The sequence below is a fragment of the Syngnathoides biaculeatus genome, chromosome 9 (assembly GCF_019802595.1).
Source record: "Syngnathoides biaculeatus isolate LvHL_M chromosome 9, ASM1980259v1, whole genome shotgun sequence".
In the NCBI taxonomy this organism is placed as follows: domain Eukaryota; kingdom Metazoa; phylum Chordata; class Actinopteri; order Syngnathiformes; family Syngnathidae; genus Syngnathoides; species Syngnathoides biaculeatus.
The window spans coordinates 18481724-18506584 of NC_084648.1; the positions used below are offsets into that span (position 1 = coordinate 18481724).

The 24861-nt window shown below is 43.5% G+C and overlaps 1 protein-coding gene and 1 long non-coding RNA gene across 9 annotated transcripts in view; one reads left to right on the forward strand and one right to left on the reverse strand.

The window, feature by feature from the left end:
- Nucleotides 1–24861, reverse strand: part of LOC133506778 (uncharacterized) — a 76268-nt gene that overhangs the window by 6584 nt on the left and 44823 nt on the right. For 3 of the 8 annotated variants that reach the window (XR_009796607.1, XR_009796603.1, XR_009796600.1), the window contains exons 5-6: nucleotides 15920–16091; nucleotides 8928–11904 (exon numbers count right to left, since the gene is read on the reverse strand). The gene's annotated coding sequence lies outside the window, so the exon portion shown is untranslated. The remainder of the gene's footprint in view (nucleotides 1–8927; nucleotides 11905–15919; nucleotides 16092–24861) is intronic. The other 5 variants (XR_009796602.1, XR_009796605.1, XR_009796604.1 and 2 more) reach the window with 4 other exon arrangements.
- On the forward strand, nucleotides 716–23967 carry LOC133506779 (uncharacterized). The gene is made up of 3 exons (XR_009796608.1): nucleotides 716–1038; nucleotides 9872–10014; nucleotides 23081–23967. It is a non-coding gene; the product is annotated as an uncharacterized LOC133506779 (long non-coding RNA).

Genomic DNA, 24861 nt, shown 5'->3' on the forward strand with positions numbered 1-24861 from the left:
CTATTTAATAGTGTCGTTATTATTCCTTCCTACAAAGTACAATACCCTGTGTAACTACACAGCAGTGGGAATGAGGATAACTATTTAAAAAAAAAAAACACCAAACTTTTCTACTACTCACCCAAACGAGTCCGTGAATGCAACGCATCGACAGCAACACGTGACCACCCCAAACACCGTCCAGCCGGTTTGTCGGCGGTGCGCCGACGCCGCTCGGCCACCGGGGGTCGCTCGCCGCCGCTCCGCCGCTCTCCAGGGGGAGGGGACGAGGGCGAGATTGAACCCGGCCGGGATGAAAACCTTCTCCGCCGCCTGAACACTCGCAGCGAGGTTGGCAGGAGCACCTTGGCGAGGGCGGCTCAGCGGCGTAACGTGACGACAGTGCTGCGACCCCTTCCCCGCTCAAGAGCCGAGAGAAGAGCCGGCAGAGACGCGTTGAAAATAACCAGGTTAACAGCTTTTTTTTTTTTTTTTTGAGAGGGGGGGGGGCAGCTCCTCCTTTTCCAGCTGTTTGGGAATCACCCCCTGTTCGCTGAGCGTCTTCACGCCACACGGCTTCCACACGGCGAGGATGAGGAGGGGCTTTCACCGCCTGCCTCCTGCCGGCTTGGTTCACCCTGACACGGCGCTGTGGCTGAGGGGGGAGGGGGGGGGTGTTCACCCACTCTGGGTGGGGGCATTTTTTATTTTTTTGGGAGGACACTGTTGCGTGTGTTTGAGGAAACGATCATGCGCAAGGAGGGGTGGTTGTGCGTCTGCTGCTACTGCTGCTGGTGGTGGAGGGGGGGGGGGGGACACACTGTCCGAGCTGTTGCACAAGAAGATTTGCCCACTCACCCTTCTTAAAGGATATTGTGGATGCACGGGGGAAGTTTGGACTCTCCTGCAGAGAGCCAGACCACCAGACAGCAGTGGCTGATACCCCCACCCCACTCTCCATCCACACCCCCCTCCCTTCTTGAAGCGACTGTGGATGCTGCTGCATGGAGGTGACAGCAACCCGCCGACGGAGCAACCGGGCAGCGTCACCTTCACCCGGTATGTATCAATATCAGCAGCCAAACTGTGGCTCGGGGACCGAAAAATGGCCGACGGGCAATTTTATGGGCGAGCCGTAATCAATTACTTTAACATATGAACATAAAAGCACTTTTTGTGCATTTCCTTGGCTATTTATCATGGTTTTATTTCTATGTTTTTGTCCAGCCCCTGTCATTTTATTTCACTGCCAAACTGACAAAGTTTGGGAAATCCCACCTAAAATAATCATCACTGATTTTACAGTTGCGAGTGCAACAATTAAAAAGGAGGACAGTGCTTATCGTCCTCTGTGATAACGATGATGATGATTGACGTGCGTGTGTGCGTGTGCGTTAGAAGCTGGGTCTTTGCGGGCAAGGTGAGTCCTACATCTGTTCAACTGGCCTACAAAGTCCCAGTTTCTGGCTCACGTGAGCAGCAAGTTAAAGGACGCAATGCCGGGTGGGTGCAATGGGAAAAAAAAAAAAAGGACTAAAAGGTGCATATTAAATACTGCAACTAAGGCAGCTCATTAAAAAAAAAGCATGTAGATATCCCTACAAATATTTAATTTTTTTTCCAGATAAACTGCCCAAAATATGGATACATTTTACATGCTTTTTTTTTTTTAATATTGATATTATGCGTTGTTGAAAAGCTCATCAGTTGACTGCAGGCTAAATTATCACTAAAATCACATAAAGTCACTGCAGACATACATTTATGGGGTTCCGCTCAAGCATGTAAACGTGTACATTTTGCATTGAGATTAAAATCTTTCATGAATGTTTCGTAAAAATGATTAAATTCATATTCCAGTGTTGCTCAATAGCTGGCTAAGGAAATTTGTACTTTTGTCATCCATTGTTGTGAAAGCTTGATTTGCTATAAAAAAAAAAAAAGAAAGAACAGAATCAAGGTTGGAGAAATTTTAGCTGGACGTTCATGGACAATTAAAGTTACCCCAAATTTTTATATGGCTTTCAGGTAAGCTATCAAAAAAAAAAAATAAGTGCCCATCTTACTGTACCTTTTGCAGTATTATCTTAATTAATTTAAACGCTTCACTCGAACAACTTTGAGCAAGTCTGGACTCTCTTATATTGTACAAAAAAAGAAGTTTCACGTGTGCCAATAAGTCCCAAATCTAGCAAAGCTCCGTTACATTGAACAGGTGGAGAAGAAGTTGTTACGGAGTCCTGCTTCTAAATCCGTCCTGACCCTGGCGCGCCGTACATTCTTCCCTAATGAATTTAGCATCCTGACACTAGATGCTTTATGCAATTAATAGAGAAGCGTCACTGTGGCATCTCCGTCCTGCAAGTGACACGTAGGTAAGACATTCGCTCAAGCCTCGTACTCAATATTATTATTATTATTATTTTTTCCAAGAAGTCAACGTCAGGGAGCGTTAAAAGTGCTCATTGTAGTCGCAAAGAATTTTTCAATAGTCATTTGTATCAATTTAGAAGGAAAAGGAAACGTATGGTGAATCGAACTTGTCAAAAGCGACGTCATGCGACCACCTGATGTGTTCGAGCCAACTAATAAACAAAGCTAATAATAATAATAATAATAATCAAATAGCTGAGATATAATGAAATAAATGCATCATACACTGGTGTATCGCTAGTATTTATATGATAATGAAACATTTTCAAACTGTACAAGTTCAAATTTATCAGGCAATGAACCATATTTGGTTCATAAAACGGATGCAAAATCCCTCAATGCAAACCCAGGAAAACTTGAATATTTAAATGAACTCAGCCATTAAACATTTTGAAGCAAAAGTTTTGAAAAAAAAGTATTGTAACAGAGAACAATCAAGAATATTTGAATATTTCCTAAAAAGGTGTTAAAAAAAAGAGAAATTCCTGTGTCGGCGCATTTTATAGGCCAAGGAACCACATTTGGGTCCCAAAATGGACGTCAATGTACAGTAAAGGCAAAATTTCAAAAAGGAGAACCATGTGATCAATCCATATAATGCATGTCAAGATTCTAATCTCATATTTGAAATGTCATACAGTGGACCGCCGCTATTTGTGGGGGATACGCACTAGGCGAACATTCGCGGAGAATTAACGGACATCATCATCATAATCATCAGCTGGATTTTCTCTTCATTTCAACCCATGAAAAAAATAAATCCATAAATAGTTGAGCAGTCCAACTGTACATTTAAATTAATTTCACGCTGGCATATCGATGATATTAAAAGGCTCCGAATTAAACATTTTGAAACTAAAAGTTTGTTTTAATACATCAAAAAAAAATAGAGCTTCCTTTCTGGTTCTCTGTTGTAGTACGACAGGGCACAGTAAATATGAATTTGTCTCACAGTGGAATGTCAATAGTATTATGATGATCATCAAACATTTTGAAAACAGAAAGGGTAAAAAAAAAAGTTATTGGAACGGACAACAATCGTTTTAGGGGCTTAGATTTATTCACATAAGCGTCCCATAAAGGTTGAATATAGTTTTCAAAAAGAATAAGCGATCTGTCATCACACTTTATAGGCCAGGGGGGAACCACATTTGGTTCCCAAAATGGATACCACATGCCTCACTAACGCAGCAGAACCATGTGACTGCTCCAAACCAATCGAGACGAAAAATCAACTGTGATCAATGAGCGCCATTATAAAAAGATACAGTTGAATTTTTAGTCTTTTTTTTTTTTGTCCTTGCCACCTTCTTTATGCTCATCATCAATCACGCGTTTCAATCTTGAAATCTTCCCAAATAATCTCAGCCGAAACGACTCTCCGATAAACTCCGTCCTTATAAGCTTCAGCGGAGTGGCACAGCTCGGATGCTGAAGGAATGAGAGCCCGATCTGACTAAGCAACGGGACCGCAGCCGCGCGGTGGCTAATTCATATCCCGGAGATATGATATTAAACGGTGTCAGCTGCTAGCGCGCGCCCTCGCCCCTCAACAATCGGAGCTGCTCGAGTCTTCCTTTTCGCTCGCTGTCTCAGATTCTCGCACTATTTGTATGCAGGCTTGCAAGACTGACTTTAAATAGACCCCCCTAGCACCCCCCCCCCCCCCAAAAAAAAAAAAAAAAAACGACTCCCCCCCAGGTTGTTTTCTGCCTCGGGTTCTACCCCCTTCCCTGCGTATTGGATCGTAACAACAGGCCGATCACGTCCGCGTTTGGCGAAGCCCTGAGATAAATGATTTGTTCAACTTCGTCCTTTTAAAATGTTTCTTTTTTTTTTTTTTAAAAGTCACTCGAGACGCTAATAAACTGCTGGTGCTCATGCACACATTCGGTCAACACCCCAAAGCGTTCTTGGTGTGCGCCAATTACGGAGGTCACCGTCGTCGCACTTTGCATCTAAAAGTTACCGCGGGATCCTGGAAGCGTTGTCGTTTTAATGCGAAACGTCTGGAAGAAGACTGAAGATGTTACGCTTAGGGAGGGAAGGGAGGGAAAGAAAAGGCAGCAAGAAAAGTGAGGGACTTTTAGGGGCAGCTGTGTTTTATTAACCCAGTCATAATGCCCCTAAAAATCCTTATTGCTCTTGCAATGCTCCACAAAAAAAAAAAAAAATACCTCCCGATACACGTCAACAACCTGTCGCCAAGGTTCCGCGAGAAAGGTTTGGCTCTCCCGACTTTCCCCAAACATTGATCGCTGACGCCGATTAGCAAGGCGGAAACGTGGACAAATCTAGCGGGGGAGCCTCGGGAAGCATCTGGCCGTCACTTATCGCGAGGCAGACTTGGAGCGCGGCCGGTTTGCTGTTCAGCGTCTCCGAGCCAGAGCGTGACAGGCAGGTAGAGCGAAAAGGAGCTCGCGGTACGAGCCGGTTGCAACGGAGGGCAGGCCGAGGGGGAGTGTTGGGAGTCATAAACAAGGAGACGTCTTGACAGGCGGCAGATGAGCCCGCCGGCAGACGCGGCGCAATCTCGCAGGCAGAAAATGGCGAGTCAGATGCAAAGACGTAACGCGCGGCAGACGCTTCTTTTGAGTTGACGAAGGTCTCGGTGAATGCCGACGACTGCTTCGACTGATGGACGGTCAAGGCTAACGATTGTATCATTTGGAGGTCGGTTTTAGTTTAAGTTCGGGACACTAAGATGTCCGGATGTGTCCATGGGAGCGCCAGTTCATGTGCCCTGTGATTGGCTGGCGATCAGTCCGGGGTCAACTGAGAACTACTTCTTGGTTACTGAGTACTACGGAGGGTGACCGCTTACTTATTTCTGACGTGACAAATTTACTGAAATGACCATTCATGGTATTCTTAATAATTGATGATATTCGTCTATGTGAGGGCGCTCATCATGTTAATGATTTCTTCACAGCAATTTAACAAAGTAGGAAACATCAGCGTCGATACTCGACATGACTTCTTTAAATCTCTTCCAGTGTTTTGTATTTTTCAAGATCACTTCCATAACATTCTCAAGAAATCATAATGTCCCATCACCGGGGAGCTATTTTTAGAACAGGCGCGGGGCCTGCCCACGTGGTCCTCGGGGGCTACCTGGTGCCTGTGGGCACCATGTTGCCACAACCTTGATGAGCGCAAGTGGCAAAGAAAACAAGAGCTATGAGGGTCTGGGTTCAAGCCCGGGCTCAGAAGTTTCCATGTTCTCCCGGGACCCGCACGGGTTTTGCCCTCGGGGACTTCATGAATCCACATTCCCAAAACATGAGTGTCAGTTCAGGTTCCATGTAGACTCTAAATCAGGTTGGACCGTCACTTTTCCAAATGGGCCGTGCGCGAAACCGGAACGACTGTCGAGGGCCAAGCCAACACGCTCACCTCAAATGTGGTCCAGATTTATTGAATCTATGATATCGTGTAGATCAGGAAACTGGACTGTTTCAATGAGGTGTATTTGGTGTTTTAATGAGGAAAAAAAAGTACGAAACAAAACTGGAAGCCATCTTTAATGTTCACTTTAACGTCCGCATGATTTTTCCTGCATTTGGAAGCGTGCTAACCAGTTTAGTGGTTAAGGCGGTGGACAAGAAGTCCATTGTGGTTTCTCCATCCAGGTCTTTGTCAGAATTCTTTTCAGTATCACTTGTGTCACGAGGACAAGCGGTACAGAAAATGGAAGGAGAGACGGCTCAGTTTCAGACGGAAACGGGACCGGCTGCGGCGCGTTTGGGATCCGCGCCCGGGTGTGGTTTGGTTTGGTGCGGCGCGGCCCGGCGGTCCGTCAGTGTTGGCAAATGAGTCATTAGGAATTATTCTGTTGAGTCTCCTCCGCCAGAATGACCTTCGCTCGGGTTTCGGAAGAATCCTCGGGATACGGAGCATCGCAGGGCGACGCAGTTTGTCGGGACAGACAGAAACGTGGAGGGGGGGGGGGGGGGGGCAAAGCGTGGACGATGACTCAGGGCCGTGAACCACATGGTGGCGGAGAAGCGAGGAAGGAATTACTCATCGGAGCATGTGGAATCTCAGTCGCCTATCACAAGGACTGACCGTGTGTTTCCCCCGTGGGGACTGAGCCCCCCCCCCCGATCACCATCACTCTCCCGAACAAGGAAGTGAGTGATCGCATCGATCGCGGTGCGTCCCGATCACACAGGAAGCTTTCTAGCGCCCTTCTGGGAGACTCCTCCGGGCGTCACGCTCGTGATCGTCGGCAACAGAAGTCGGTTTTCAAGACTTCTTTTCAAAAACACAGTCACATGATGACACCCCCCCCCACCCCCCCAAACCCCTCAGGAGTCCATGCTTGTGAAAATGCATTTTATTATCTACAAAAAAGTTGTTTGAAGATGCAAACATGCCGTCTGCTCCAGTACTACTGTAGTTTCCCCTAGCCGAGTGCGGTCGCAGAGACAGAGAGGCAGCGTAAATAAAAAAAAAAAAAAAGAAAAGACATATTTGCAGTGTAAATACGCCGCAGTTGGTCGGCTTGTATTTGGGTTTTAGATTACAGCAAGTCGGCGCAGGTTGCTCCTCTCCCGCCGCAAATGAGGTAACACCACCCAAATATTTAACCGACGGAGGAACTGAAAATGGCTGGATCAGAGACTTTTCCCACAACGGCGACGCCACCAAGACAAATGCGTGTGCTCGCTCTCGGTCAACGTAACTTCCGCCGGCCAGAAGACGTCTCTCACTTGATGGCGTTTTTTGTGTGGGATGGTGAGCCGCCCACCTGACGAGTTACGTGCGCCATCTACTACCCATCACGAAGATATTCTTGTTTTTATGAACCGATGTCGCACATGTGTCGAGCCGGCCATAAGCAGGGGAGGAAAAAACCCCAGCATGGAATCTGATATCCTCATATCCAATCCAGATGAATTTGATATTAGATACGTGACTGCAATGTAAACACAGATTGAATTGGCCTATCGCTGTAAATAAAGTGTCATCAAAATCCATCGATAGAAATCTGGTAAGCAGATTGGCTGCGTGCCAGATAGAACATAACCAGGTCAATGAATAATGCATCCATTTTTTTTTTAGCCGCTTATCCTCACAAGGGTCACGGGGAGTGCTGGAGCCTATCCCAGCTACCAACGGGCTGGAGGCGGGGTACACCCTGAACTGGTTGCCAGCCAATCGCAGGGCACATCGAGACAAACAGTCGCACTCACAATCACACCTAGGGACAATTTAGAAACGCAGACACGGAGAGAACATGTAAACTCCACACAGGCGGAGCCGGGATTGAACCCGGGACCTCAGAATTGTGAGGCCAACGCTTTACCAGCTGATGCACCGTGCCGCCCCAATGAATAATGATCATAAAAAATAAAGAACACTATTATCCTTAAGTTTTAAAATTACAGCCACAACGTTGACGTACCATGAGAATAAAGTTGACGAAAAAAGATTTTTATTGTATTATAAGACAAAAAGAATTATGAGAATAAAGTTGTTGGGATGAAAAAGAAGTCATAATTTTATGTGATTAAAGTCGGAATCTTGCAAAAAAAAAAAAGTGATATTTATGGGATTGCAGTCATAATATTAATTTGTGATGAGAAGTTGTCATTTTATAATTTTAAAGTGAATTATCAGAATAGAGTTTTTATTCATTTTTTAAAAATTTTAATTAAATTTATAGATTAGAATTTGAAGTGGGGAATTTTCTGACAATGGAATGTAATGTAAAAAAATGTTATCGTAATATGATGCAAATAAAGTTAGCACAAAGTTGTCATTGAAAAAAAATTCTTAAAAAAATATTCACGAAATACAAAAATCCAAGAATATAGTTTTAGTGTGAGGGGGGGAAAAAAAGTAATTGTATGAGATTACAGACAAAATCACTGAGAATTGATCACACTTTGGGACAAAAATAGGAGAATAAAACGGTCATTTTAATGAAATGAAACTCAAGAGTTAAAAAGTTATTTTACAAGATTAAAGTTGTAATTTTACTTGTCATTTTATGCATTAACGTTGTAATATGAGAAATTGAAATTTTCTGAGATCCATTTGTGGTTGTGTGCAAATTTGGGCATTCGACCTTTTAAATCCCAGGAAATCTTTTGTGGGGAAAAAATGTAATATTAGGATGTTCGTCTGGTAACCTTTAATGATATTACTCAGACTACTGTCTATACATATTTAGTTTTTTTAAGTCTACCCAAAGAACACAAGCGTGGGCCACATCAAAGCATGTGTGACTTTGCTTGTTGATGATGAGTGGATAACTTTTCCCCACCATGTTGGTGTTTTTCCACATGCAGTGCTTCATTAACTAGTAAGCACAATCATATCAATTACGTATCATTAGTAATGTAAATGATCTGCAAAGTAGGTCCGGCCCGAGAGGTCGTGCACACCGGCGAGCCGACGTTCAACCGAACTCGGCGCCGTTTACGGGCCGCGCGACACGAGAGGTGCCACTTGAATGCAGAGCAAATAATGGAGACAAAAGCGAGAAAAAGCAGATTTGGCCTGACCTTAACAAACACCACCACGAACCCTCCGACCCGCTCCGACCCAATCAGGCTGTTCAGTGTCCCTTGGAGATCACAAGCGTGTGGTACCGTATATCTGCAATACACGTTGGAATTCCTTAGTAACAAGTCAGACTTTTTTTTTTTTTAAAGGCCAATCCTAAATGTGGAAATGTATGATTTTCTCCCTGTACGTGTATTACACGTCCTGTTGAGACTTGAGAATAATTTATGGAAACTGAATTTGCACTTCCGGACTGATTTGAAATTTTACACTCATTAAAAATCCCCGTCACAATCGCTCGACTACGAACAACATCGACGTGGGACTCCGACTGTTCCGATAAATGCGACAAAGCTGTGCAAAGTGCAACCACATATTGCGAAATGAATACAATCTCGAACAGTGTCAGTCATGACTGAGGATTATCTTTGTAAATTCTGAATTTTGTTATTTGGTCATTTCTTTATTTGCTGAAATACGTCACCAACTGACTGCTTTTGTGCCATTTTGTGGCTTCTTGGTGCTTCGGAACTAAGTTGCAGTTAAACTGCTTCATTTCAACAAAAGTAGGGCTTTGCCATCTACTGGGATGTTGGTGCCATGTAATTCATTTGAAATGTGTTACGGCGCTTCATTTAAACAAAACTAGTGTGTTGCCGTAATCACGTGGCAACTTTTGCCCATTTTAGAACTTTTTTGTACTTTCCAGTTTGAAGCCGTTTTGTCTTTTTAAATGTAAGTTGCAATGTGTTTGAACTGTGTCGCTGGGGTAAAATTAATTTTATTCTCTACACAGTCGCTATATAAAGCTCGCGCAGGTGACGTCGCCGTTTTCCCGGCGCCATATTGCCGGTTAAACAGAGCCGCTCGACATTGTGGGAAACATTGAAAGGAGAACATTTACAATACCCGAGACCTGTTGTGCTGTTGGTTGTCACGACAGACGAGACGGATCTTCAAAGAGGTCATTCTGTGGAATACCAGCTGAAAAGGCCAGAAAAGATTGATGGATTTTGGCAATTAAAGGTGATGGATGGTGCCCGACCAAAATGCACACAAGCCCGTGTAGCGATCGTTTCATTTCAGGTAGGAATTATTCTTCTCAATCTTAAATTACCAAAAAGTATTAATAATGCCAAGTTGGCTCATTTGAAAACAATGTGTATGAATAAAAAATGTCTGTCGCAGAGGTTGACGAAGGTTTAAGTGTGGCTGCAATCGCTTCCGTGTACGTTCCGTGGAGACGACTCCGTCCTTTTTTTTTTTTTTTCGAGAGAGAGTTTGTGTAAAACCAGGGGTCATTTATTTCAATATTGGTATTTGTATTGAATACTCGCTGCAGAGATCGATGGATTCCGGCAAAGGTTAACGTGTGGCCGAACACGCTTCCGCGTTCACGAGCTGTCAAAACCGTCACTATGTGGGATTTATTCCTGATGAGAACAGATCCAGCGACAAAGTATTTGTAAGCGTCCAGACTTTTATACACTTTTCCGTGTAAATCTCGATGACTTACTCACCAGATCTGTGTGTAGATCCAGTTGTCCAAGACAAGCGGAAGCCAATTAACAGTCCAATTTCCTTTTGGCGAAAAGATCAATTTCGGCATTAAATATGGGTCCTGTATGGCGAATTGAACTAATTTTTCCACGTACCGTCGTTTATTTTCCCCCTCTAAATGTCTGACATTATCGGACAAGACTCTGGGCGTCGTGCTACAAGACATATTTCCGTGTCGTCTCCAACCGGCTTAGCATTGAGCAATGCTTAGCTTGACCGGCAATATGGCGAGGTAAACAAAAGTCATGTGATTTTATGACGTAGGCGCACGAGGTCTATTCCAGACCTGTTACATTTGGGTCTGCCTGCAAAGAAAATCGCATGAAATTCGTATTTGTACGGAAGGCGGCTGCACGCGTGTGGCCTTTTGAAAAGTAGCGTGGACACAATGTTGCCAGTGTACACAGCCTCCTAACAGGCCCCGTGGCAGACCGAAAGGCCCAACATAAACACGTCACATGACTGTCGCCTTGAAGCGTAGGACCGCCGAGGACCTTCCGAGCGGCCCGAGCGTACACCCCGCCCCGTAAGGAATGCCGTTTTGCCTTTCTGCGCCGGTTCAGTTCGCTCAGCAGCGCTCCCGTTTGCCTTCACGCCGGTGTTTGCTTCCAGTGTTGCCGTATTTGCATTGTGTGAAAGTATTCCAGCAGCCCTCGCAGTCAGGGGGGCGGAGGGTGGGGGTTCTGCCAAGCATCCGCCGAGGCACTTTGGTTTCCAGTTGTTTTCCGCCCATTCGGGGTCGACCGTGCACGTTGGCCGTCGGAGGCCCGGCAGCGCGGTTCTGTGTTGCGAAACTCCACGGGGCGATTGGCAGACTCGTGTTCCGTGCCGAAGATACAGTCATACTCGCGTGTGTGTGTGGAGTCAGGAAAAAAAAAAAAAATGAAAGTGGGTGTTTGCTTTGGCAGCGAGGGGCTTTGCCAAAGAGGCTGCCAAAGCTCACCGAACGAACCCGTAGCATGTGCAGAGTCTTTTATCCTCCCCACCTCTTCACTGTCATGAAAAGGTGGCCATTTTGCTACACGTACACACTCAGAGGGCGGCTTAGGTCTGTGTTTTCAAAATAATAATGATAAAAGACAAAGAAGCATCAGCGCGGTGCAGTAAACAGCACACTGGTGAGGATTTGCAGTTAATCAGGGCGAGCGGAGCTCGTCGTGGCCGCCGCCGGGGCTCATTGTTAGCTTGGCCTTCAAGTTCACGGGGCCTCCATGCCAGGCTAGGCGCCGAAGATCGTAAAACGGCAGAAAAATAAAAAGGGAATTCCAAAAGTGCTTCTTCCGTGGCAGAAAATTGGTTTCCCGCTTCCATTAAGGTCATCAATGGAAGTTATTCAAGACGCTTGGAAAACATCAGCTGTCTTGGCGTCGGCGAAATGGCGTTCCGAGTCGCGGGGGCTCTTCTTAGAACCGCAACCTGGAACGAGCAATGTAAACAAGATATAATTGTGCGCGTATGTGCGGAATGCGTCTTTAGGAGAGCATCCACTCCGGCACGCCGGCCCACATCTGCGTGTGTCAAACAAACTTAACCACTTAAGAGGAGAATCTATTAATTTTTTTTTTTTAAAACAGCGCTCAGGAGCTCAGGGAGCTCGAGCCGATCCGAGTCGTGGAGATCGTATGGACGATGAACTTAACAGTCTGTTGTGTTGTGAAGGGGTGGGGTGGGGGGCACACCTGGAGAAAATGGAACCAAACTCCACATAGGACTCAGGAGCCTGAGATTTGAACCTTGACCCCAGTGGGCTGCCTAAAAAAATCTTTTTGTTCTTCTCTTAGCCGAACTTGCTTCTTTTAAAACAAATACATAGATGCATAATTAATCTTTCAATAATCACTAACCTTGGGTGAGGACTATTTAAGAAATTCGTTAGTAACAACACATGAGCAACATTTTAAAGTAATACCAGTGTGAAAAGAAGTGACGGTAATTTCTCGTGTATAATGCGTCCTGAAGTATAACGCGCACCCCCAAACCCTTCTACCAATGTACAATGCGCACCACCAATTTTCTGCTACGCATATGCTCAAAATATTAGAAGTGATCTGTATTTATATTTTGTTAGGTTTGTACTTGTATTGTTTTTCAAAAAAAAAAAATGTCCGTACAGCAATCATTAATAATAATGATCATTGTGCATGTTGTGATGTGGTAATGTAGTAATATAATCTCAGGACAGGCCACAGGACGCACTTGTCCTGGTACCTCTGGTACCTCTAATTGACAGAATCCCTCAACCGACTAAAATAAATGCTCAATGATGGCATAACACATATTACAGTCTTAAATAAATAATCTATTTAACACAAACTTAAACATTATGTGTAACATAATTCATCGAATATCATATCAAAATGTATATGTATACCATTTTTAACACTATGGACCTGTATACGCCTATACAATGTGATTTGCATTTTTTACTTTTCATCCATACCAAAATATAGTGCGCTCTATTATCTTTTTGAAAATATTTTGGGAAAAAAACGTGTGCTTTATTTTCAATAAATTACGGTAACAATGGCTAACATCTCATCATTAAAAAAAACCCCAAACCTTCAACTTTAACTTTAATGACATATGACAAAAAAAAGTAATGCGCAGCATTCAAGTTGCTTCATAAATGCACTTCATGCATAAGTAAAATGTAAAAACAGTACTATAATAGTGTAACGACAAATGTGTAATGCAAAAGTCCGACATCGGTATTGCACCTTAACGTTCTTACATTTTCACACCGTAACCCTAAATCTTACAGAAATGAAGTGAAGACTCGAAAGGGGACGTTTGCAGTACGTCATTAAGCCCCGCCCCACGCGAACGTGCACAAGCGCAACTCACACATGGCCACTCACAACGCACGCCACTACGAAAACGCATCATCGGGAGTCACCCAGAAAGCAAAGCGACAAAATAGCTGCGCTAGCCATGCTAAGCTAGCATCTGAGGTTAGCCACCCCTGCTACGTTGCTAGCGGAAAAATGCAGAATTAACCACTTCGTCGGGCCTTATGAGATACGCTCCATTCGGTTTCATGAACTGAACATAAAAAAAAAAAAAAGAAAAAAGTAAAATAAGTTGAAAGGAAATAAAGAAAAAAAGTTGCAATAAATATCACACATCATGCTTTACAAGGAACAGGAGGACGTTAAAAAAAAAAAAAAAAAATCAAACGTACCCCTTGATCTCTATAAATAGGTCATTATACTGTTATATAAATGTATCCAAATAATTTGAATTCCACACTTTTATGTGTCTCTAAAGGCACGTCATCCCTGAAGATTTTTGGCAAATTCCGATTTGCGCCGGGCTGGGTTGGACTTGAAGTTTTTGTGTTGGCGTCAAAAGTGTGACAGGAGCGCTGCCACGCGCCTTCCCGGGGGCGCCGTCTCAATCCTTCCGGCTAACAGCAACGGACCACATTTGATTCCACGGTCGATAATTTGCATGCTAAATATTCAAATCCTACCGTGGCGGTTATTCAAGTTGGCAGTTTGAACCGTTTTGAAATGAACGAGTAGCGCACACACGCACGCTCGAATGCAATAAGCTGACCCATCGTCTTTAATATGATACGTCATAGCAGTCTGTCATCGCGCGAATTTTGCGGGGTCGCTGCAAATTCATACAAACATATGAATGACGAGCATCCATCTGCAAAATTTTCTTATTGGCTGATTTCACGTTAGACGACAAGGAAGGCTGTTCACACATCATATCCTACCCGTGCTTGTAATGCAATTATACCGGGTATCTTGAAATATTTAGTTCACAAAGGGGAACTTTGCGATTCGAACATTGATACGTTTGATTGATATGATGTGACGCACACCGCATAAGAGATCACGGGGTGCCGTGGTAACAAAGTGTATAATGCATTTATTACCCCGCATTAGCAGGAATAATGCATTTAACAAGGTGAACAATTGGTATAGTTTCAAAAATCTAATAAATATGAACCTTGAATAAAGATCTCCCCCACTGGTGGAAGAATTTAATTTCAAGCCATCATCGTCCATGATATGACGCAAAACATCTTCGTTTTGGCCCGAGACCTTAACGTGCCTCGGAAGATCTACGAGCATCAAAAGGCGTAACGCTGTATGTTTTGCATCATTTTTAAAAAATGTTGATTCAATCAGTTGGAAATCAGACGTGTCAAACTCATTTGAGTTGCCAGGCCACATCGAATCCAATTTGATCTCAAATGGCGCGGACCAGTAATATCTGTGGCCTTATAAGCTATTTATTACTACAATTCAACTTTTTTTTTTTCCAACCATCTTTTTTCATGGACAAAATGACATCAATATTTGGGAAAATATTCACATTTATTATCATCTTGTGGCCAATGTTGTTTGAAATCATATGAAATACATATAAAAATGGGTCCGATTCCAACAATGTTATGAATCAGTGTTTTCATCTACAGTTGCAATTTAGAGATTAATACATAAGAGTTAAAATCTTTATGTACCTTTCATAAAACAACCTACGGTAAATTCTCGAGTATAATGCGTCCTGAAGTATAACGCGCACCACCAAAGTTGACCCAAAAAAAAAAAAAAAAAAAAAAAAAAAAAATCAGGAAAACGTTCTACCAATGTACAACGCGCACCACCAATTTGCTGCTACCCATATGCTCAGAATATTGGGAATTATCTGTATTTATATTTTGTTAGGTTTGTACTTGTATTGTTTTTCAAAAGACTGTCTGGACAACAATCATTAATAATAATCATCGTGCACATGCTGATGTAGCCGTAATATAATCTCGGGACAGGCCACGGGAGACGCTTGTCCATTGAGGCGAGCTCTCGTTGTTTCGAACCGCGGCGCTACTTCCGGGTTGGCGGCGTCATCGGCATGTTTTTTGATGGCAGTCGTTTCTGATCTTTGGTGCCCGTTGACGGCTGGGATAGGCTCCAGCGACGCTCGTGAGGATAAGCGGCAAGGAAAATGGATGGATGGATGTACAAAAAAAAAAAAAAAACATTGGGTTGGACACGACTGTTTCCATTTGCGGCGCCATGTTTCGCAAAGTAGTCGGCTTTTCGCACCCACGTTTTTGGTCACGTTCAACATTTAAGATTGTCAACCCTGCCCTGTTTTGGAACCCGTCATCGGGATGAATCCGCTCTCAACACGCCTCCTGACCAAAACAGCTCGTACGTCTTGAAGTGTGTGCCGCGTTTGCAAAATCGCCGGCCCGGGAAGACGTTTTTGTGCGCCCCCCCCCCAACTGCAGTTGATCCCGGTTTGACTTTGGGGGAATTCCTGCTCGAAGAGTTTGTCGTTTTTGTCAGCGCTGGTGGTGGCAAACCATCCGCCGCGTGATTCGTTTTGACAAACGGACGGTCTCAAATTGTACGAGGTGTCGGAGCACTGTGACGGACAGAAAGCTTCTCAAATTGGCGCTGTGGCTGACCTGGAATGAAGCGCAGTCGGGCGCAGAGAAACGTCTTGCCGGGATGCAGTTTCACGACGCTGCTCCGATGTCGAGCGCCGAGTCGTGGGTCACGGGATGAGACTGCAGGCTTGCTAAAACCGCGAAGCCGAGCAGTCAAACGCTGATGGCCTCACGCGCGTGTGAACGACACCTGGAAGAAAAGAGAAAAAAAGCAAGCATATAGTGACTTTTGGGACACCCCGTAGAAATCATCCATTCATTTTCTTTGCCGCTTAACCTCACAAGGGTTGCAGGAAGTTCTGGAGCCTATCCCGGCTGTCAACGGGCAGGAGGCTGGGTACACCCCGAACTGGTTGCTAGCTCAATCGCAGGGCACATAAGAGACAAACGGCTGCACTCACAATCACACCTAGGGGCAATTTAGTGTGTCCAATTAATGTTGCATGTTTTTGGGAAAACCAGAGTGTCCGGAGAAAACCCACGCAGGCACGGGGAGAACATGCAAAGTTCCGCAGAGGTTCGGCCGGGATTGAACCGGGGACCTCAGGACTGTGAGGCCAATGCTTTCCAGCTGATCCACCGTGCCGCCCCCCGTCGAGAAAAATTAAATGAAAAACAATACATGGCGCGCCTTCTTCCGTTTTCGTGCGTCGGGACCGCCAGAAACCGAGCACCTTCTTGTATTCATGCATGACCTTCTGATACCTTTTAGTTCTACAATAACACAATACCTTGGGAGAATATAAACTATTAATATGCTGATCTCTCATAGAAAGTAAGACTATTGTATCTTAATGGTCTATATGCGAGTATACTGCACTGGCGAATAATGAAGAAAATCTCAAACGTGATGACATAAATACATGCGGGGCCTTGGCAAGTGGAATCATAAATGAACATAATATTAAATGTATGAGGAGCTGGGTCAAAAGGTCAAAGGAATAATAACGTGCGCTTAATGCCGACTGCCTCATCGGCATCCCTATTTCCCGCTGCAACCCAAAGCTAACTCATTAAACAACGTGAAAGCTTCCTTTCAAACAAAACAAAACAAAACAAAAAAAAAAAAAAGCAGATTTGTCACATGATATTGCACCGTCGGCTGATTGGTTGCTCCCCTTTCGCTGGAGATCGAACGCGAACGGTTGATTTCAAATCAAAAGTAATCTCCGACAAGCTCCTGAAGCGAAGCGACGCGACGCTCCCGCGAGTCTTTTCCAGCTGGGCCGTGTATCCGTTACATCCCACCGCGGTCGGTAACCGTGCGCCCCGAACAGCGACGCCAAAATAAGCGCTTGATTTATGAACGCGCTCGAGTTCGCACTTGGCTGCTGGGAGGCTCCGATTTAATTTTGGTGCCGAATGAGACGCAGACAATAAAAATGACTAATGGGCCTTTTTTCTTCTCCTTTTCAGCGCGACCCAAGGTACAAGATGTTACGTTATTTCGGAGTGATATTCTCGGCTGAAGTATCCCGCCCGCGCCACGCTTTTGTTGCTCCACTATTGAACTCAAGTCCCGTCGTGTGACTCTGATTTGAAGCGTCACATGACACGTTTAGATTTGCAAGATCGAAAGGGATATGTGACATTTCATATGCGCCAAAAAAAAAAAAAAAAAATGAGCTTGATCATGTGTTGGGTTGCCAAATTGAGGCGCTTCCTGTTGACAACATTGGGATTCTCTACTTTAGTTTGAAAAAAAAAAAAAAAAAAAAAAATCATCATTTGGCAATTGTAGTTCCTCATTCAGAGGCCTTGCGGGTTTATTTACTAAACTGCAGAGAGTCCATGTCAGGGGTGTTCAATGCGTCGATTGCGATCGGTCTTGGTCTAAACTGCACGCGAGCGCAATTGTGCACCAGCGATGCAGTCCCGTCGCAGATATTCTGCATTGCACGCCCCCCCCCCCACCAAAAAATAAAATAATAATAATAATACGATGCAAATTTAAAGTATAACATACAGGTATTGAGTTTGTGGCATTTTGAAATATGATTCAATGAGGGATGGTTGTTACATCCAATGGCACAAGTCACATAGGTACTGTAAAAAAAATGAAAAGAAGAAGCCACTGGTTTCTTTTAGGCAGCACACGGAACTTTCTCTAACAACGACCGCTGCTCCGCCACACTCTCTTTTTCCTAGTTTACCTTACACCACCCCCCCCAACCTCCGCTCTTAAAGACGTACACTCATAATTACAAATGTTACAGTACTTACGCAGCCCATCAATGAGTTTTATAATGACAGCGTCCATCACCGCTGCTTTAGTTAGCAACACAGTCTGGGCAACGTAGAGCAAAAATGAGCTAGACATGCTGCTTATGTTTACTTTCGACATTAATGGAGAACGTTAAAAATGCTGTTGTTTTAAGATGCAATGACTTTCGGAGTATGTGAATAATCGAAGAAAAAGTGGTTAAACTGGAAAAGATTTTCTCTTTTCCAAGTGGGAAAGGTCTGGTCTGAAGCCAAAGTAGAAAGTGCAGGATGAGATGGTGTGTCATTTTAAAATTCCACCTTGGCACCTCAGACTGATCCAGGATGAAAGCACAGACAATACCGTACACAAAAAGCTAATTTTGTGTTTTTAATATAGGAGGCAACATAACGGTTTGGGAGCACCACCCCAGAGAGAATGGCTGCTTGAAAAGTAGATCTTGGGGTAAAAAAGTGTGGGCACCCCTGGTCCAGGTTCTCTCTCAATTTCCTATTCTCCCACAAATGGAAACTATTGCTCATTTGGATTTTCACTGATGCTTGTACGAATTATTAACTACTCTACATTGGTGAAAAATAGTTTGTCAACTTTAACGATCCAATGTTTAGTCACTAATTTATTCATATTTTTCTCTCCATCCATCCAACAATCCACAAGGAGTTCTTCTTAGTTCCAAAAGTACATCATCACTCCCTCTCAAGCGATACTGCGCAAACGCGGCAGAAAATGGAAGATGGCTAGTAATTACTGATAAAGTGAAGTTACAGTACTCCCCTTATTCCAAGACGCCGTCATTGAATATATCCCAAATTCCCCCGCAAAAATTCCCACGGATGTTTTTTATGAATTCGAGGGAACATTTTCTCCTTCCTTAGTACTAATTTATTCATGCACTTTTTGGAAGAGGATGATACAGTTTCATCGTTCGTGTGCCAGGTTATTTGGGACACAAACACTGACGTGGCGGCGGCGGCGGCGCGCTTTTATTCGGTTGATGGAAAACTGCAGGGACTTTTTCTTCACCCCCCCCCCACTCCCCCCACCCAGTCCCCTTTTCCATGTCATTTTAAGTCAGTTAAACTAAAACGTCCCCACTGTTGCTTTTGTGACTGCGTCCGGGTTCCGCGTTGCGGTCATCTCACCCATGTCGTGTTGCTTTTGTGCCGTCGTGAACGAGAAGAACGCTTAAGTGACAAAAAAAAAAAGAAAAGAAAAAAAGAAGTCTGACTTGTTTTCTCACATGTACGGCCAAAAGAGATTTGTTTTAGTTGGGGCGTCTCGCAAAGACGCTGCAAAATGTTTGACAGCCGCAATTGTTGCGGTGTCAGCCCCGATCATATCTCCTTAAGCTCTCATTTTACCGCAAAGTCGACACATCTGCACGGAGAGCAGTGAGGGGGGACGAGGGGGGATCACAACGAGTCCACGTACAACAGTGACTTCACTCAACGCTCTCCAAAAACTGGAGATTTACACCAGCGGGGTCACCGGTGGAAGAGGCTGTGGAGCCGAGCGGTGTCGACAAACCCCCCCCCCCCCCACTGCTTTCTTTTACTGTATATGGCTCACAAAGCCGCCGTGAGCGTGTGCCGCGTCCAAGTGGGGGAAAGTTAGAAGTGAAAGTCACTCGCATATAAAAGGAGTGACACTGTACTTCATCAAAACATAAAAAAAAAAAAAATCAAATAGCCCCATTTGACCCCGTATTTTGAAATTGCGTCTTGTTTAATGCCACCCCCGCGCTAAACAAAGAGAACCGTACCCTCGCGTGTTCAAAGAGCCGCAAAGTTTAGCCCTGAGCAAAGTCCAATTAGCTAACAAGGCAAAATGTTCACGGTTAGCATCCATAACCATCACTTTTTCAAGCGAGGTATATTTGAACACAAATGACGGAGCAGCATCTACGGTACTCACGGGCATATCTTATTGATGATTATTGATTAATACTACATCATATTACTGAGTCACAGCTGTAGTACTGTAGAAGAAGAAAAAGGGGCGAGGGGCAAAAGAACTCTTCTTCGTTTGCGTCTGCATGACTGTACTGTAGCTACTATACTGCCTCCCTGTGGCCAAGGCAGGGACAACAAAAGAAGCAGCACAATGAATTAGATTGCGGCATTTGAATTTAACTCAAACTACCGTAATTCCCGGCCTACAGAGCGCACCAGGTTCTAAACCTCACCCAGTACATTTGTCAAGGAAATACCATTGGGACATACGTACGCCGCAGTTGTGTAAAAGCCCACAAGTGCCCACATTGAAACAGGAGATATTTACAAAGAAAGACGGTACACAGAGAATTTAACGTTAATGGTAGTGTGGCGCTAATGCTAACGCTTGCGCCACACTAATGCTAATGCTTGCGCTGCACTAACAGACCCAGTTAAATAAAAAAAACATACCGGTAAAAATCACTGAGACACGGCAGTAACACACTAGCGCAGCGCTAACAGGGCCGGACCGGTAAAAGTCACTTCCTCGGCACATATATTCCACCGGTCTTACTCTCACCTTTCCTGCTCGAGTGCCCCCCCCTTGCAGCCGTTGGGAAAAAAAAATGCACAAATTAGCCGTATCACTGCATAAACCGCAGGGATTAAAGCCTGCGAAAAAAAAGTCGCGGCCTATAGGCCGGAAATTACAGTAACTAGCATTATTATTAATACGGTGTTCACAACATGCGGTAAGTCTTCACACTTGAAACGGTTTCTGTGCTTTAGTAGCTGCTCCTGCTGTTTTGGTTAGCGAATGGGCTCAACGTTTCAAACTGTAATGTTTGATTTCTTTATGAGGAAAAAGTGTTTAATCGTTGATTGTAAGACATGGTCGATGGCTAACAGAGAATTTTGTCGTGCTACCAGGCAAATTTACAATCCGGCATATTGTTTTGCTCTTGCGGTTGTTTTTGAAGTTCGGGACATCGGTTTGCTAGCAAATTGAATCAGTAATGTACTGTCAACAATGTTTTTGTTGTCCTGAAAATAAAACTGGCAAAACTGAGTTTTGCCAAGTAGATCCCATGATAATAAATCATTATGTATTAATTTGAGCCACATGAGAAAATTTTCATGATCATGACTCCAAGCAGGAAATCGAATTTAAATGAAGGCTGCGATATTGGCAGCGTGTGTCACCTAACGTGAGATGAGCCAAACAAAATACGATCTACTCTAAAGTGAAATTCAAGTCAGAACACGATTGAGATTTTTTTAAATTAGGTCATATCTTGACTAGCTAAAATTTTGATTTTTCTTTTTTTTTTAAATACACTTTTCCCTCTTTTATTAAGAAAAAAAACGTCATTACCAAATTAGGTTGGTCATTTTAAGGTACACATTTAATGATTATAATATTCAAGAAAAATTGCAATATGAGGAGATATTTTTTATGAGAATAAAGTTGAAATATTGGAAAAATGTAATTGTACAAAAAGTCAAAATATCTGGGTAAAAAGTTGGAATTTGTTTGAACAATAATAGTTTGACATTCATGACAGTCAATGAAAAAAGACTTGGAATTTTATAATAAAGTCATTATCTTATGAAGAAAAAGTAAAGCTAAATAAATATATAAATCCGGAAAAATAAAAATGTAATAGGAAAAAAGGTCGAATTTTATTAAAAGAAGATCAGAATATTAGCAAGAAAATATTTATGAGGAAGACCTATATTTACTAGAATATTATCAAAATATTTACAGTAAAAGTCACAATTTCAGGGGAATAACGTGGTAATATTGCGACCATCTGGTTTACTTTTTAATTTTAAAAATCTAAATTTACAGCCCTGCCACTCACTTTGTTTGATTGGCCCTTTCACAAGACAAAAAGAAATCAGTTAAGTGGTAAAACACTACGGCCCCCCCTAAAGGGACATGGGACCTTCTCATTGTAACGAGAAAGTTTCTCATTGTAATGAGTAACTTTCTCATTCCGTGTCCTCTTAGGGGTTCATACAACACGGTTAAAAAAAATATATTTTTATGATAATTAAAGGAGATCTGATACGATAGAGTAAGAAAGAGTTCATTAAATTTTGGTAAGAATCAGAATAAATGTGCCGAAGTAGCAATTTTCTCCCCCCCCCCCCCCCTCCTCATTTTCTCATTTTATTTAAAGACCAAGATATCTTAACGGCGGCCAAAACATTTTCACAATAACGAGCTTAAAAAATAAATAAATGAGAAAATCCTATTAAATCTGCCAAGCACTTGACGTCCTTATTAGAGCGCTGGCTTTGCTATAAAACAACCAAAATATGTAAAAATGGTGCCAGTTACTGAGCATGTGAGAAAAAAGTGGATTTGCAATCGTGTTGTACTTCTTCTAGTTAACTATACCGCTACATTTACTCACCTGTGTGTTGTAAAAAAGTCATTGCGTCATGTAACGAGAGTGTAATTACTGCGTGGCACGCGCTTCCTTTTGTAGCCTTCTTTTCAGCCCACTATCAGGAGCGCACCGTGACCCCCGACCCTGCGGCCAAACTCATATTATGCTGAACCGAGGCCGAGCGCGGTCGTCGGGCAATCCGTTGAAGACAACACGGCGACGTGGTGGGATTGCGTCGACGGCCAGCATATTTATGATGGTTGGGGTCACGTCTCAAAGTCCACCCACATGTTTTTTTGTGGGGGTGCACACTAAAAGCACAATGGTGGGCTCCATCCATCCATTCGCGATAGTGTTTCTTCTAATTTGCGTCGTCTTCCACAGTTTTAAGAAGTCATGGCTTAACTGCTGAAAGACTGCAAAAAAATGATTTGAAGGTTTTTTTTTTTTAATTTAAATTTTTTTTGTGGCTAAAAACAGCCGATTTGCTATTGCGGATCCCACTTGAGTTCCACGTAGGACGTGCGCCACTGCTGAATGAATTTTGATTTTCAACATGGTACACATTTAGTAATCTGTTAAACTATATCCATCCATTTTCTCTGCCACTTATCCTCACAAGGGTCACGGGGAGCGCCGAAGCCTATCGCAGCTATCAACGGGCAGGAGGCGGGGTACACCCTGAACTGGTCGCCAGCCGATCGCAGGGCACATGGAGACAAACAGCCGCACTCACAATCACACCTAGGGGCAATTTAGTGTCCAATGAATGTCACAGGTTTTTGGGATGTGGGAGGAAACCGGAGATCCCGGAGAAAAGCCACACAGGCACGGGGAGAACATGCAAACGCCACACAGGCGAGAAAGAGAACCACGACGTGAGAAAAGGAAAGTTTGTTGGATATTGGAAGCGAAGTGGTCTCACGGTGTAATTCAATTTGATTTTGTTCTGTTTCATATTTTGTGATGTTTACCTGGGTCCCACGTTCAGGTCTTGCCTTCTCCTTTGGTTTTGGTCCCCGGGCGCTCTCGTCGGCTCCGTTCCTCACGTCAACCAATCAGCTCCCTCCGGCCACTCGCGTCTTTGTCCACGTGTGCCTCGTTGTTCCGTCCATTTCTTTGTATTTCATTTCCTGCTTTCTTTCAGTCCATTTTTTTGGGGGGGTTCCTCATTATTTTTGCTGTCATGGGAGTTTTTTTGTTTCCCAGTGTAACTTTGAAACTTGTTTTTGGGGAACTTGTTAATTTAGTATTGCTATTATTGCACATGCCTTGTTTGTCCATTTTTGTTTTTGAAAATACTAAATATAGAAGAAAACACAGCCGACTCTGTTCTTTAATCCGACCCGCTGTGTAATGACGTCGGCCAGAGTCCCTCCATATTTACTGCATTAATTGAGATATTTCATAAAATTGGTCAATTAAAAAGAAATCTTTTAAAAAGTAGTCTTTGTTTTCATTTGCCTCATGAAATTGATTTCATGTCATTGATGTAATAAAATAGCGCTTTATTAAATGAGGGGTTACTTAACGACAATTATAAATAAAAGCATTTTAACATGAGAATTCATGATTTTATTATTACTAGAAATCAGGGGTGCTCAATGCGTCGATCGCCATCGACCGGTCGATACCGAGGCAGCCTTGGTCGATCTCGGGACCTCGTGCCAAAAAAAAAAAAAAAAAAAAAAGAAAGTGCACCGTTGATGCAGTCTTTTTGCAGATATTCTGCGTTGTGCGCACGCTCTCTTTTTCCTACTTTATCTGACACCCCCCCACCCCGCTCTTAAAGACGTACACTCATAATTACAAATGTTACAGTACTTACGCAGCCCATCAATGTGTTTTATAATGACAGCGTCCACCACCGCTGCTTTAGTTTGCAACGCAGTCTGGGCAACGTAGAGCAAAGACGTGCTAGACGTGCTGCTTGTGTTTACTTTCGATATGAATGGAGAAAGTTGAAAAAGAAATGCTGTTGTTTTAAGATGCGACGGCTGTCGGAGTATGTGAATAATCGAAGACAAAGTGGTTAAACCGGACGAGATTTTCTCTTTTCCGAGTGGGAAATGTTTGGTCTGAAGCCAAAGTAGAAAGTGCAGGATGAGATGGCGTGTCATTTTAAAATTCCACCTTGGCACAGCCTGATCCAGGAGGAAAGCACAGAGAATACAGTGCACAAAAAGATAATTCTGTATTTTTAATATAGGAGGCAACATAACGGTTTGGGAGCATCACCCCAGAGAGAATGGCTCCTTGAAAAGTAGATCTTGGGGTAAAAAAGTGTGGGCACCCCTGGTCAGCACAGACAATACAGTGCACAAAAAGATAATTCTGTATTTTAAACATAGGAGGCAACATACCATTAACCTTAAAACGGTTTCATCATCATCATTCCTCCCC